Source organism: Carcharhinus amblyrhynchos, unplaced genomic scaffold (genome assembly GCF_965287045.1).
Source record: "Carcharhinus amblyrhynchos unplaced genomic scaffold, sCarAmb.v2.hapA scaffold_42, whole genome shotgun sequence".
Classification (NCBI taxonomy): Eukaryota; Metazoa; Chordata; class Chondrichthyes; order Carcharhiniformes; family Carcharhinidae; genus Carcharhinus; species Carcharhinus amblyrhynchos.
Genome location: NW_027649783.1, coordinates 3,157,722 through 3,169,923, shown reverse-complemented (window position 1 = coordinate 3,169,923; position 12,202 = coordinate 3,157,722). Strand labels below are relative to the sequence as shown.

The following is a 12,202-nucleotide window of genomic DNA, read 5'->3' as shown; positions in this document are numbered from 1 at the left end:
TTTTCACAAATTCCACCAGATCTGGAACGTATTTCCAGCATTCCGCTGAACCAACCCACAGCAGCGACAGACTCTGTGGCTTAGTTGGTGAAAGCGCCCGCCAAGTCAGCAGGAAATCCTGCGTTCAAACCCTTGATTCTTTTTCCAATGATTTTTGCAGTTATGCCAGTCACAAAATCCATTTTGCTTGTCAGTTTTGTCTTTCCCTTCACAGTGGATAATCTCCAACGATTGAAACATTTCGAGACTCTCCACAACTATCTCGACTATTTGTTGAGAAGATCCAGGTATTTTCATCATCTTGCAGTAAAAAAAACATTTAAATATACTCAATCTTCTACCAGCACAGATTTCCATTATTTTCTCGGGGAATTCCGAACACAGTCAAATGGCCTGAGAAACACACAAACCCTACAGTGCTGAAGGAGACCATTCTGCCCGTCGAGTCTGTACCGACTCTCCGACAGAGGTTGCACATAGGATCTATCCCCGCAGTGCCACACACCCGCTCCGCTAATCTACTGATAGAAATACCTTGGGGACGAAGGGACAATCTAACATGGCCAAATCCATTCAACCTGCTCATCTTTGGAATGTGGGAGGAAATCGAATCACCTTGTTTCCCATGATCATTTGTCTGGGTGAATTCAACTTGAACAGAACGGCAAAAGTTTGGCACCATCCAGGACAGAGCATCCCGCTTCATTCGCTTCCCATGCATAAAAATTCACTCCCTCCACGACCGACACACAATGGCAGCAGTGTGCACCATCCACACGATGCACTGCAGCAACTCAGTAAATTTCCGTTGCCAGCACCTTCCAAACCCACGACCACAAGGACCAGCGCAGCAGAAAGATAAGAATAACACTGAAGAAGAGCGAAGGCTCTGCTGGGAATGGAACCCAGGATCTATTGATTACTAGGCAGGCGCTTTAACCAACTAAGCCACAGAGCCAGTCATGGCTGCGGGTGGGTTCAGGGGAATACTGGAAATATGTTCCGGATCTGGTGGTATTTGTGAAAAAGGAGACACTGCCAGGTTGTCGGACACTGATATTTATTTATTGATTGTAGTTATTTATAAGTTGTTGTTGCGTGTCTGCGTTCCTTAATCTAATTTATCTTCCAAAAGAAATGAAATATCTAATTGAAAAAGATGTTACAATTTCTCACCCAACCAGCGAACGTTGTGTCAAACTTTAAGAAAGGTTTGTGATTTATTCTCGAGTCAGTGGTTTCCCTGGGAGCCGGGTTAACAGAAACAGCATGGAGAGATGGCAGAGCAGGAAATGTCGGTGCCGAAGGTGAATCACATCAATGAAGCAGCAACTGGTTTGTTACTAACCTGATCCATAATCCGATTGTGGTGGGACTCAAACTCACAACCTTTAAGTGACTGAATTACCATCATTTGGAAATCCAACGCGACACAGAGACACAGGCTGAAATTTTACTTTACTTGTCCTTAGATGGATTTTTGACAATGTGGAAACTATTGATAAGTTCAATAATCTCATAGTTAAAAGGTTAAGGACTGTTAAGAGGGACTTCATTGATCGCAAGTCACGTTGGGACATCTGATGTCTGGTCAAACAGTTGTGGAAATACAGAACTTTGCGTCCGCTATACAGGAAATCTCGCCATCCCAGAATGATGCTCCCTTATCATTCTTCCTCACTACCCTGTACAGCTTGAAGTCTCATCTCACGGGACTGATTTGTGGGAGATACATTCTACTCTATCTGTCACAGGGCTGATCAGAAGCTCTTCCCTGTTCCAGTTAAACAGAACACAACGCAAAGCTGGGAGCTGGAAATCTGACCGAAAAAAAAATGCTGGAAATGCTCAGCAGGTGAGGCAACATCTCATTAACGGAGATTTGTGTAAAACCAGCTCCTGAAGCACAGCACAGCGGCACAGTTTAAAGTTTCCTTTCATCCACAATGGATGCTCCATTCTATGATTTTGAACAATTCAAATTGAGAATGTGCATTGTTATTCTAGTCGCCACAGCCTGAAAACCACTTCAGGCATTGATGTCACCCGTGGATTTTAAATTTGTAAATCCATTCTCTATCTTTTTAAAATACTGTTGAAACTGTATCCAACACACGCTCAGTTCTTTGTGAAAGACAAGGAGAATTGAAGATATATTTGTATAATTTTCCTTTGACTAAATTTGTACAGAAGCAGAAAGGCGGGAATCACACTCAGCTGTTCATGAAACTCACCCGCTAAACATTGAAAGGTGGCAGTGTTTATTCAAGGGATGATTCTTGAACATAGAACATGGAACAGTACAGGCCCTTCGGCCCTCAATGTTGTGCTGAGTTATGTTCAAACCCAAGATCAAGCTATCCCACTCCCTATCATTCTGGAGTGCTCCATGTGCCTATCCAATAACCGCTTGAAAGTTCCTAAAGTGTCCGACTCCACTATCACAGCAGCAGTGTATTCCACACCCCAACCACTCTCTGAGTGAAGAATCTACCTCGGACATCCCTCCTATATCTCCCACCATGAACCTTATAGTTATGCTCCAAGGGTAAAAAAACCTCGGCTTGTGTATCTTTGCAACATTTACAGCTTGTGTCTGTTTGTGAGTAAATGACACTCCAGCGATCTGTTACTCATTCAAATGTTAACTAGTAACGAGAAGCGGAAGAAAATTACTGCACCCTGGACGGAAATGACAAATCATTTTGTAGGAGCCGCCATGTAATTCTTTTTTCTGTTGCTAAAAGCGAAATAGCAGAGAATGGTTTCGATCCATCGACCTCTGGGTTATGGGCCCAGCACGCTTCCGCTGCGCCACTCTGCTACACAAAGATGAGTTGTTCATTTATTATTAATGGAGAATCGAAAAGTTGGAACGATGCAATCTGGGCAATACAACTGAGCAAGGTGAAACACTATGGGGACTGGACAGGATAATCCTACCATGGGCAGGGCACTAAGTGAAGATGCGACATTGACTGAGTTGTCAGACGGAGCAGGGAATCGTTTCAGAAGATGCCAAGGAAAGTTGGAGTGCCAAATGTTTAATGATCACTGTACAAGTAGACGGTGAAATGCAGACTTCAGGCTGAATATTCATGAGTTCTGAGATGGGTGAAGAGACTGTGGCATCTCTGCATGTTAAAGGTGCAATAGGGATTAGGAAGGGTAAAGGTTACCCTTTATTTTATATCGTCTCTCGTTGATCTTCGGACCAAAATGTCTCACTTCACACTTCCTTACATTAATTAAGTTGTATCTGTCACGTGTCTGTCCATTCCACCAGCCTGTCTACATCTTCTTGAAGATTATCAATATCCTTCTTATTAAAGTTTAGAATATTTTCAAGTTTTGCACGACTGGCAAGTTTGAGATTGAAACCTGTGCACCCAGATATAGGTCAGCAATATATAATCAAGAAAAGCAAGTTTATCTCTATTTACCTTTCCCAATTAGAAGTAAGTAAAACCCTGTGTAATTTATGTTTTAATCGGTTTGTACTAATAATCAAACAGTTGCATAAGGAAAGTCTAACTATACTAAACAACAATGATTTTAAATGTTAATTGGTTCAAAACAAAATACCTACTGTTGCTGATACTTGAAGTTAAAAAGCATAGCCTTGCTGATTTATCTGTGTTTAAATGATGAAGTGGGTATGCCGGCGTTGGATTGGCGTAAACACAGTAAAAAGTCAGACTGTTAAATGATGAATACAGAGGAAAGCAGCTTCCTGGTGGATTTCGAATTGATATGGCCACCACATTTAGTATTTCGAAATTTCTCCGCCCCAGCTTCAATATAATGTGAACATTGACTCTCTGTTATGCCTCTCCCTGATGTCTAAACTTTAGTCTATCAGAGCGTCCTGACATCTACTGGCCGTAACCCAGAACTGCAACAGAGCAGAAGAATATCCATGTGAACTATCGGTGTTGCAGAGCCAGATCAAACAGGAATTAATGATTGGATGTCAGCATTAAATCCCATGGAGAATTCAATATTAATGTAGTTTCCCATGTAGTCAATATAACTTGGAATTTGCTATTACCTGGAACAGTTGAGTCAACTAGCATCGATGTACTAAAGAAAAATCTAGGTAATGAGACGATGGAGAATGAAATTCAGAGATAAGCAGATGATGTTACATTGAAGATTTTGAGTAGAGGATCGCGTGGAATCATGTACTAATTAGAACAAAAGACCAGGTTCAATTAGGTATCTTCCGGGCAGAATGTGCACAGATTTGCAAAGTCCCTCAGATAGATTTATAATGAATATTGCAAACATATGTCACACCAGAGACAGAGCGATACAGAATGTGTCTAACAGACTGACATCTAGAGTCTGAGAATGGTACAGCAAAGAGAGGGAGACCATTGGGCCCTTAGTCCGGATGCGATTCTGTACAAGACCAACTCGGCTCACTCCTCTCCCAGTTCTTGTCTCATAACCTGCAATTCGCTTCACTTCAGGTTTTGATCCCATTCCTCCTTGTCAGTCCTGATTTGATGCTGCCTCTGCCACACCCTCAGGCAGTGCATTCCAGGTCCGAAACACTCAGCGCATTAAAATCCATCCGTCTCTCTTCTGCAATGGGAACAATATTTCTTCATCTACTCTTCTTCGACTGCACCCACTAAGCCATCACCTCTACCATCTCGAAGGACAATGGCAGCAGATACATGGGAGCACCAGCGCTGCAAGCTGCACGCACCCCACCCCTCCCACCCACCCGGGCTCGAACCCACTCACCGCCCCGACTTGGAAATTATTACGGCGTCTTCACTGTCGCAGCGGCAAAACACTGAAACACTGTGAGGCTGACAGCACCGTGGCTGTTCCCTCACCTCAGGGACTGCAGCAGTTTAAGAAAGCAGCAAACCAGCACCTAACTAAGGCCAGTTAGGGATTGACAATGAATGCTGGCCTAGTCAGTGATCCCCACCTTTCGAAATGAATAAAACAAATAAAAACACAACTACAATCTGAGACGGACAGTTACAGAACAAATCTCACTCACACGCATGTGTTGGATATAATATGAATCACCCAATCACGTTCCCTAATAGAGGGTAAAAGGCAGTCGAAATTGGGCGATCGTGATCCACTTGCAGTTTAACCAGAGTTTTGTACAAGAACAGAGAAGATCTTAACACAACATACAACATTTTTACCCAACATGGAACATCATGAGATCAGATAATTAACATTAGTAAAACGGAAAACATCTTCACGGAGGATATTTTGACACAACGGGGATCATGTTTACAGAGCAGGGCATTTATTAACAGAATATTTTAAAAATATTGACACAAGATGGATCATATTTACACAGCCGGAAACATTTACAGCTTCAGGGAGGCATTTTACATAACAACAGAAAACACTTCTCAACAACAGACAGCACAGTTACACAGCAGGAAATATATTTACAGACATGTATTTGCAACAGAAAATTCCTTTAAAAAAAGTGATGGATTCTCCAATTCCGTGTCTTGCCGGTTTCCCAACACTTTGTCTGTCGTTCCATGTGTCCAAGCAGTCTCTCGTGCTGCTATTGTGTATTTTTCTCTGTCTATTGTATTCTCGGTGTGATGCAGTGATGTCTCCTCACACTCCTGTTCCTATTAAACGACACAAGAGTGAAAATCTGCCTGACTACATTGATAGGCAGCAAAGAAGGCTTTTTTTGCCGTAGTAGAGTGGCGCAGCGGAAGCGTGCTGGGCCCATAACCCAGAGGTCGATGGATCGAAACCATTCTCTGCTATTCCTGTTCACAAAGGTGGTAAAACAACTTAACCGGTAACTGTGAAATTCTTGCGAACTTTACCAAACTGTTATTTGGCTTCCCTTTTTCCCGCGAATCCTCGATCGACACGAAATGGATTTTATATGCAACCGGAGTTTTACACAAGAATAGGGAACATCTTAACCAAACAAGCAACAATTTACAGACAAAAAACATCCTCACGGAGAATCTTTTTACACAATAGGGAACACGTTTGCAAGAGAAGGGGACATATTAACAGAACAGAATAAAAAATATTTACAAATATCAGCTTTGCACCAGTACAGACAGGCACCCAAGAATGTTAGAAGTGGACTTAAGATTTCTGCTGTTGACAAACTCTGGGGATTTCAATTCAACTTTTTGGCATCTGGGAATCAGAAAGGCTCTAAAAACAGAACTGAAAATAGCTACAATCACGGCAGTTATTCACATGGCGCTAACATTTGGTACAATATGGCGTTTGTTGATCGCGTGTCCTAATCGATAAGGCGACTGACTTCGATAATCATAGTGATGATACTATCAGAAGATTGTAGGTTCGAGTCCTATCTCGGTCGTTTTCTGCAGCAATCTGGTAAAACGTGTGGCAAATTGAGATTTCTTTCTTCAGCTGAAAGCTCTGCATTTTCTTTCAAACATTGCAGGGCGCTTTCTCAGAATGTATTTCCTTGTTTGGTTCATTAAAAATTCTCATCCCATTATTTTATTCTCCGCAGAAATCAATTGCTTTTGTGTGATCTTAATAAATTACTGATTGTCCCGAATGGAGCAACAGGCTTTGCAGCAAATAGTTTAATAAAATTCTGGGGAGGAAAATCTAATCTCCTCAGGAAGAGGTTTGATAACGAGCTGAGTGAAGTGTTTCTGATTACAGGGATGAAAGGTGATGTCTCTGGGCTGGTAATCCAGAGGCCCGCACTAATCTTTGGGGAAACGGAGTAAATCCCACCACGACAGCTGATGAAATTTAAATTCACTATTTCATCAATTTGGAATTGAAAACTGCCTCAGTAATGGCGGCCTTGAAAGTACCGGCGATTGTTGTTCACTATAATCTGGTTCACCGGTGCACTTTAGATAAATAAGTCTGGCCTCCTTAACTGGTCTGGCCTACATGTGACTCCAGACCCAGAGTAAGAGGGTGACTCTTACTTGACCTCTGAAATGGTCAAACAAGCCACTCTCAGCTGAAGGGCAATTAGGGAAGGGCAACAAATGCTGGTCCTGCAGGCGACACCAACAGGGCATAAAAAGAAGAATCATTGAGTAGAAAGAGGACTGGTAACGGACTGAGAAACTGGATCCTTCTTCTCCTGTAATAATAAGGCTGAGGGATGGGCTGATCCTGGGCTTTAAATTAGTGAAAGATTTTCAGAAAATGTCATTTCGATAAAACGTGACCAGAGATGGGCAGATAAGAATATATCTCACTCATACATGCCATTGATGGTTGGTGGTTTTCGCGCAATGATGTACATGTGACCAGTGTATCAGCGCATCCTAAGATTGTGAGGGAAATTCCATCAGTAACGCTTCCCCGACATCCTCCAGACTGAAGCGAGGCAGCCTTCATGCTGAAGACTGAGAGGAGCTTGAAAATGGGCAAAACCTGTCCCCCAATCTGCAGCATACTTTTTTACCAGGCAAAATGGCGGCAGAGAATACAGTAACAGGGAAGAAAGCTCTGTGGGCCGAGAATGGGCCTGTTCACTCACATGAAGATCCATAGCAGAAACCCACGGCCCTGAATGGATGTCACCCTCGAATCGAAGGGCAGACAACGATAACAACTGCTTGTTACAAAGTAAATATCATTTAAAAATTAATATTGTTCAATTTTCCCATTCCCCCATATAATTTGAACAATTCTTGTTTGTTTGCCCCTCTCTGGTCTGTGATCTTCGCTCTATCTGAGTGTGCTGACATCTACCGGCCGCAACCCAGAACTTCAACAGAGGGAAGACATTCACATCAGGAATGCAGGAATCGGTCAATATGAAGAATTAATGCTGGACTGTGATAAAATAGACCTCGTAATTTAATCACAAATTCCACGAGACAAATTAGTCTAAAATCATCATTGAGTTGGCAGCATTTGCAATTTGCTATTGGCTAAAGCGTTGGCAGTTGGCAGTTGTCTTGTTGGTCTTGGGGTTTGATTCTCACTTGGGGTAGAATTATCGTGCTCGAGGTCCCGGGTTCATAATCCCGGACAAGCCCAGCCACCGTTTATTAAATCGGGAGCAGGTTTGAGCTGACGAGAATTCCCTGCAGTGAATATATCGCTGTAGAATACAAGAAGAAACAATCACTAGATTTAAATTTCAGTTGACCATCCAAGAATACGAGACGGGAAATTTGCGAAGAAACGGGAAAGAATTTTGGGCGGCAGGGAGGCACAATGGTTAGCACTCCTACCCCACAGCGCCAGAGTCCCAGGTTCAGTTCCTGCCTCGGTTCACTCTGTGCAGTTTGCACATTCTCCCCATGTCTGCGTGGGTTTCCTCCCGTAACCCAAAGATGTGCGGGCTAGGTTGATTGGCCATGTTACGTTGACCCTCGTGTCAGGGGGATCATCAAGGTAAATGCGGGTTACAGCACCACGGCCTGGGTGGGAATGTGGTCGGTACAGACTTGATGGGCCAAATGGCCTTCTTCTGCACGGTGTGGATTCTATGATTGGAGACGATTAGCACAGCTGTATTTAATGGAAAGCTGGGGAAGTGTTGGAGGGTGAATGGATTTCAGAGACAAAAAGATAATGTTACATGAAGTAGTTTGGGTGGGGGATCGTGTCGAGCAGTTTATTAATTAGAAAAAAAAGACCCGATTTCATTTAGGTAAATTATTTATTGAATTGTCCCAGATCTACAAAGTGGCTCAGAGACTGGGAGACAAACAATCAATCCGCAATCACAGTGTGAACAAAAGACAGAGTGATCCAGAATGAATCATTCACTCATACACACCCATAGAGACTGACAGATAGACAATGAATTCCACACTCAATTCCTGCATCACACACCAAGTGATACAGAATGGTTTTCACATCCATACACACAGAATAGTTACAGCACAGGAAAAGATCATCGGGCACTTTGTGTCTGGGAGTTGTCATCTCTAGAGAAGCTCAGCTATCGCAGTCCACAGCTGAAAACACGGCAGCAAAATTTGCAGAAGACACAATATATGTCGCAAAGTAAATTGTGGAGAGGACGTAAGGAGCTTGGAGATAGTTATAGAAAGGTTTTGTGCATGGGTAGAAACCTGGCAACTGGAATATAATGCGAACTTATTCATTTTGGCAGGAAGAGAGCAAAACCAGATTATTACTCAATTCTAGAAGGGCTGCAAACTTCCCCAGATGCAAAGGGATCTCGTTGTGTTCGAGTCACAAATATTTAGTATGCAGGTACAACAAGTATTAAAAAAGGTTAATGGAATGTCTGCTTTGTTACAGACATTTGACCATGTAAGAAAATAATGTTATGTTTCAGTTGTTTAGGTCATTAGTGAAGTATCTCGAATATTGTCTGAACTTTCGGTATCCATATTTAATGAAGGATGTAAATGCGCTGTAATCGGTCCAGATGAGATTGTCAGTTTGATAACTTGAATAGTTGTACAGTGCAGAGGAGATTTACCAGATTGAGAAGAGGAAAGGTTCCACAGACTGGCTGGGAATCTCTGCACCGGAGATACTCCGAGTGGGAGGTACCTTGTTCAAAGCACATCAGATCTTGAATGGTCTTCACAAGTTGCGCGTGGAAATGATGTCTCTTCTTGTGAGTGAATGCAGAACAACGGACACTTAAAGAAAACTGAGCTTCCTCTTTTGGGGTCGGTGAATTCTGTTCTCTCGGAGCATTGGAACTCTGCCTCAGAAGGCGGTGGAGGCGGGGATATTGAACACTTTTATTCCGGAGGTGGATAGATTCCTATTTGGCAACAGAATCAAAGGTTATCGGGAACAGATGGAAATGTGGAAATCGAAACACAAACAGATCAGCCAATGGCGGGGCAGACTTGTGGGGCCGAATGGCCTTCTTCTGCCCTTATTTCCTCTGTTCGGGTGTCCTTCTCCTGATTGTAAATTTCCCCTCAACAGGACTGCTGAAACTCACCGACACTCACGGTTCACTCGGAACACCGGAATTAAACTAAAACATGGAAAAATTAAAATCTGACTGGGATTCCCAATCCTGTCAGACTGTATGGTTGTTTTCCGACTTCTGCAAAGATATTTTCTCTGCAATGAGTTCCCGGGAGGTAAGCACTGCTTCGGCTTTCACTCATGGTCGCCACCTTCATTGCAAAGAAGTATCTTTCGGAAAAAATGCAGGGCTCGTCCGGGATTTGAACCCGGGACCTCTCGCATTCTTCATATGTACGCCCAAAGCGAGAATCATACCCCTAGACCAACGAGCCACCCATAGCAACCTGCCCCCTGAACTTTTCAAAGTATTCCAAATTTAGGCAATTTTTTTTTGACAACTCAGATTTATTGAACAATGTTCCATTTCACTGTCTGTTTTGATGAAATCATGATGTGGAGATGCCGGCGTTGGACTGGGGTAAACACAGTAAGAATTCTCACAACACCAGGTTAAAGTGCAATCAGTTTATTTGATAGTAAACCCACAAGCTTTCGGGGTTTGCCCATTCATCACCCGACGAAGGGGCAAATCCCGAAAGCATGTGAGTTTACTATCAAATAAATTGATTGGACTCTTACCTGGTGTTGTAAGACTTCTTACTCAGTCAAAGAAGACAGAGGATCACACTGGAAGGATTTGTTTCTGAATAGAGGGCTGTGGCAAGTGGTGTTCCTCAGGGATCAGTGCTGGGACCTTTGCTGTTTGTAATATATAAATTATTTGGAGGAAAGTGTAACTGATTTGATTAGTAAGTTGTCAGACAACACAAACGATGGTGGATTTGTGGGTAGTGATGAGGGCCATCAGAGGATACAGCAGAATATAGATCAGTTGGAGACTTGGGCAGAGAGATGGCCGATGGTATTTAATCCGGACAAATGTGGGTTAATTCATTTTGGAAGGTCTAATACAGATAGGAAATATATAGTAAATGACAGAACCCATAAGAGTATTGATAGCCAAAGGGATCTGAGTGGACAGGTCCACAGGTCTTTGAAATTGGCAATGATGGTGGAGAAGGTAGTCAAGGAGGCATACAACATTCTTGCATTCATCGGCTCAGACATTGAGTTTAAAAATTGGCAAGTCATGTTGCTGCTTTATAGAACTTTACTGAGGCTGCACTTGGAATTTAGTGTTCAGTTCCGACCGCCAAACTACCAGAAGAATGTGGAGGCTTTGGAGAGGGTGCAGAAAAGATTTACGAGGATGTTGCCTGCTAAGGATGGCATTAGCTATGAGGAGAGTTTCGAGAAACTTGGTTTGTCCTCCCTAGAACGAAGGAGGTTGAGGGGCGACTTGCGAGAAGTCCAGAAGATTACGAGAGGCATGGACAGAGTGGATAGTCAGAAGCTTTTTTTTTCCCCCTGGGTGAAAGAATCAGTCTCTCGGAGGCAAAGGTTTAAGGTGTTAGGGACAAGGTTTAAAGGAGATGTATGAGGGAAGGAGTGGTGGGTGCCTGGAACTCTTTGCCATGGATGTAGTGGAAATGGATACGGTAGTGACTTCTTAGCGGTGTATTGACAAATTCATGAATAAGATGGAAATAGAGGGATCTGGTCGCGGAATGGAAGGAGGGTTTAGATAAGTCGGGTAGCATGATCGATGCAGGCTTGGAAGGCCGAAGGGCCTGTTTCTGTGCTGTAATTTTCTTTGATCTTTGCTCACCCAGAGAAAATCTACGCAAACACGGGGAAACATGGAGACTCCACACAGACACTGAGTCAAACCGGGAATCAAACCCGGGTCCCTGGTGCTGTGAGGCAGCAGCAGCTTCCTATCCACCCTGTCCGTTTCATATACACCTCAATCAGGTCTCCTCTCAGCCTTCACAGCTCTAAATAAAATAATCTGATCCAATCCAATCTCTCTTCATAGCTCAAATTCTCCATCCCAGTCTACGATCTGGTCCCTGGTGAATGGACACTGCACCCTCTCCAGTGGAATCAAATCCTTACAGTAGTGATTTGACCAGAACTGCACACTGTCCTCCAGCGGTGGCCTCACCAAAATGTTGTCCAGCTCGAAGTGAACCTTCCTGCTCTTACAATCATGCATTAATATTCCATTCCTCACGCTGCATGAATCTTCACAACTCACAGACTCAAAGGGATTTCCAATATTGGAAAACATTGGAGGTTTCCTTTGTATTTTCAGGGATTTGGAATCAATGGATCATCCAAAAATAGAACTGAAAAATATGAAATCACAGCATTTATTGACATTGTGCTAATGTCAGGGTAATATTCA

General features: G+C 43.0%; 2 non-coding genes across 2 annotated transcripts; both read right to left on the bottom strand.

The window, feature by feature from the left end:
* Positions 1-2,752: 2,752 nt before the first annotated feature.
* On the bottom strand, positions 2,753-2,824 carry trnam-cau (transfer RNA methionine (anticodon CAU)). The gene has a single exon. It is a non-coding gene; the product is annotated as a tRNA-Met (tRNA).
* Positions 2,825-10,136: 7,312 nt separating this feature from the next.
* trnap-ugg (transfer RNA proline (anticodon UGG)) lies at positions 10,137-10,223 on the bottom strand. The gene is given in 2 exon segments: positions 10,137-10,172; positions 10,188-10,223. It is a non-coding gene; the product is annotated as a tRNA-Pro (tRNA).
* Between the last annotated feature and the right edge of the window lie 1,979 nt (positions 10,224-12,202).